At 41.3% G+C, this 4033-nt stretch overlaps 1 pseudogene; it reads left to right on the plus strand.

The window, feature by feature from the left end:
- The window catches only part of LOC102815154, a 13308-nt pseudogene extending 9761 nt beyond the window's left edge, over nucleotides 1-3547 (plus strand).
- Nucleotides 3548-4033: the final 486 nt, after the last annotated feature.

Genomic DNA, 4033 nt, shown 5'->3' on the forward strand with positions numbered 1-4033 from the left:
TGGAAATAGAAATACCTTATGATCCAGCAATTCCTCTACTTGGTATTTATCCACAAGAAATATGAGCCATAACACGAGTAGATATATGCACACCAATGTTCATAGCAGCACTACATATAATAGCAAAAAGATGGAGAAATACTTCATAAGATCATTATTGTAAAAGCTTAAGAAAAAGTACCCACACTATAAGGGGGAAAATATTATTTACTGGTTACCGGGGTGTACGGCGTGGGATAAGGGGATGGAGGGGAAGGTGGAGCACAGGATAGGGAATAGACTCAGGATACTTTGGGTGCTGGATTGCTGGATGAGGGGCAATACACAATAATAGGAAGGAGAATGGAAGAACAAGTGGGATGGGAGAACATTTGGGCAGTTTTGCATGCACTAAGTGGAATAAAGGTAAATAGTGATGTGTGCTCATCCTTGAGACAACAGGGCTCTGGGATACAGGATTTGAGGCATGGTGGAATAAGTAAAGAGGGGAAATAATGTTAAGAAATTTAGCTGTCTTTTGAATCTTGGTTTCCCTTGACTATTATTGTAAAAGAGATGCTTGAGGCAGAGAGAAAGGAATAGCCAGAAACATTACCATAAAAATCTTGTAAGTCTGTTTTCAGCCTATAATTGATTGGAATGCCTAAAATGGGACTAGAAATTGCCCAGTGAAGGAGGCTTCCTTTGGAGCCTTTGCATTGCTTATGATCATAGGTGGAATACTCATCCCCATCCAGAATTTTCTAAGATTGGAAATTCCCACTTGAAAAGACAAGCAGACCAGCCTGGAGAGGCTAGAAGAAAATAAGATATTTCTTGAAAGAAAGACCAGAAGGAAATATCAAAAACAATAACTGCAGTTCGGTGGACTAATACAAGATCAACTCAAGTGGTCGGGTTCCCTCAGGGCAAACTACCTTCAAACACTGAGACTAAAGGGAAATCCATGAGCAGTCGTATGGTCTTGCTGATGATCACTTTGATCCACCAAGGACAGGAATGGGGGCAAAAGCAATGAAGTTGTGAGCTAAGTGTGACCTGGTTCAATAGCCTCCTGTCAACCTAGATTGAGACCTTGTTAGCCAGTAGTGTGTCAAGACCTGAGGACTCCTGTACTCAGGGACAGGGACGTGGCCAAAGAGTACTAGCATGGAGAGTGAAGCATCCAGCTGATATGAAGTGAGGGGAGATGCACAAGAACACCCATAGTTGCAGATAGTACCCACGTGACCTGGCTTCAATGGCTGGAAGATCAAACCTTGATTAGAGGAAGAAAAAAGATTAAAAAAAAAAAAAGAGTTATCTGCTACAATTTGATGAACTTCATTTATACTTATGAATGTATTACCTCAAAAGAGAGAATGAATGTTTACAAAGTGCATCATTACCACTCCTTTGGTAAACAGGGTTGACATTGGCTACCCAAAATGGGGGACCACAAAGGCATGAAGTGACTAGCTTACAAGCTTTCAAGAGGGAGCCTAGTTTCAGGGGGTACAGGGGCAGTTAGAATCTCCACTGAGTTGTTTTCAACCTGTTTAGATGGGGCTGGTGACAGGAGATGGGGATCAGATTCTTGTGGTTCAATAGTGAATAATTGCTATCTGGACTGACTGTGAGTGATCGAAATGTAAAGGTAGATGCTTTGTAACAAAAAGAGGGGTGTGTTTGATTTTGCAATCTGGGAGCAAAGGGCCCTGGGACCATCTAGGGAGAAGAGTGGAGTACGGGACACTATCCAGAGAACTAGTCACATCAGAGATTGCAGCAAAAATGATGACATGGAGAGATGGAGTGTCTGTGGACTCTGGACTCAGGGATGTACAGGGGCTCAGTGCTGACAGTTGTGTGGAAGGCTTTTAGAGTATACCATTTGGTTGTTTGATAATGCATGAGGGAATTGTCAGCATTGCAGTGAAAATTAAATATAGGATTAATGTAAAGCTGATGTTCTTCCATGTAAATTATCAGTAAATTCACAATAAAAATTTAAAGAAAAAAAAAAAAAAGAACAAATTCAGAGGATCTGAGAGGTCAGTCTATGGTCAATCCAATTACAATGTGAAAGAACATAAAAATATACAAACAAATATCAAGATGGTGATTATAGGATAAAATAAACTATTTTAAATGGAGGAAAAAGTTAATAGAATTTAACGATCAGGAGGGGCAATACTAATCTCTGATAAAATAAACTTTATGTAGAAAACCAGCATAAGAGATTAAGAAGGGCATTATCTCATGATTAAAAAGCCTTGTCTTTTCAGTGACCATCACATATTGGTCTGTTTTCATTCAACAAAAACACGAATGAAGTGAATGGAAGACATTTGGAAATAGCTAGTCCAATGAACTAACATAGTTTCAGAGACCAGAAGTACTAACTAGTGCCCAGCTCCTACTGACTGCTCGGAATGACTGGCATTAAAAAGTCCACGATAGGCACTGCCCCGCTGGCGCGAGCAAGGTGACAATTCTGCGTGGTCAGTGTCTATGCGCCTGTGGCTCCTCCTCTCAATGATGGAAGCCCAGGCAGTCCCTGTGTCCACTCTTGGCACCTCGGTGACCTCAGCCAAAGTGGATGTGAATGGTGTTTACCTGCACTATCTGTGGGCTGGAGAGGGGGCCCACATAGTCCTTCTGCTCCCTGGGATGTTAGGAAGTGGAAAGACTGACCTTGAACCCCAGATTCAAAGCCTGAATAAAAAGCGCTTCACAGTAGTGGCCTGAGATCCTCGAGGGTATGGACATTCCAGACCCCGAAATCGATATTTATCTGTGTACTTTTTTGAAAGGGATGCAAAAAAAGCTGTTGATTTGATGAAGACACTGAAATTCCCGAATGTCTCTGCTTGGATGGATGGATCAACGTTTGAATAACAGCACTCATTGAAGCTGCAAAATACCCGTCTTACATCAACAAGATGGTGATCTGGGGGCCAAGGCGTACGTCACCAATAAGGATGAGGCAATTTATCACGGGATCCAAGATGTTTCCAAATGGAGCAAGAGAACAAGAGAGCCCCTGGAAGCTCTATATGGCTATGACTATGTCCGGAGGGAACAGTCGCTGGAGAAGGATGTCATGCTGGGTAAGGTGGAGGGTCGGAGAAAAAGAGGAAGACTCCTAATGAGAAGAATTGGCCAGGTGGCATAATTGATGGACTCAAGTGTGGAAACTGTAGTAAGGTTGGCCAGGATCCGACATTGTTTCGTTCTGCTATGCATAGGGTCGCTATGAGTCGGTTCAGACTCAATGGTACCTGACAACAACTTTGCTCAAACCTGTGAGAAATGGGTGAATGGCATTCTGCAATTCAAACATCTTCCAGACGGTAACATCTGTCGACATCTGCTGCCCTACATTCAGTGTCCCACCTTAATTGTGCATGGGGAGAAGGACGTTCTGGTCCCGTGGTTCCATGCAGACTTCATCCACAGACACATGAAAGGGTCACGCTTGCATCTGATGCCAGAAGGAAAGCACAATCTTCATTTACATTTTGAAAATGAATTTAATGCCTTAGTGGAAGACTTCCTACAGTGAATTGTCCTGCTGAGGGAAGCTTTGATTCTAATCATGCTTTTGCCTGTGGTCCTTGCCTTTGAAATCCCTGCCAATTCTTACATCTGCTCACCTGCCTTCTTTGACCTCCGTGCTTCACTACAAATTGCTCCTGATAAATATGAATCACTCAGAAGGGAAGAATCATCACAGATTGCAAACATCTAGTTTTAATAATTACAAAAAATTAAGTTTCATTTAATTGTACAATTTTTACCATTTTCTTGAAAAAATAAATTCCTACCATCCTTTCACTTGCAAATAAATGTGTTTAGTTGAAACATCAACAACAACAAAAAAGTCCATGATATAGTTGGAGAAAATGTAAAATAAAATTCTATATCATAAAAAAAGAAGAATCTTTCTGGTTGAATAAAGACTGGTGATACTGTGGCCCTTAGGCAAGTTTTATGACTGAAATGGAATTTAACACTGTTATTCAAATTTCATCTAAAGATAACTGGTGTG

The sequence above is a fragment of the Chrysochloris asiatica genome, unplaced genomic scaffold, assembly GCF_000296735.1.
Source record: "Chrysochloris asiatica unplaced genomic scaffold, ChrAsi1.0 scaffold00260, whole genome shotgun sequence".
NCBI classification, from domain to species: Eukaryota; Metazoa; Chordata; class Mammalia; order Afrosoricida; family Chrysochloridae; genus Chrysochloris; species Chrysochloris asiatica.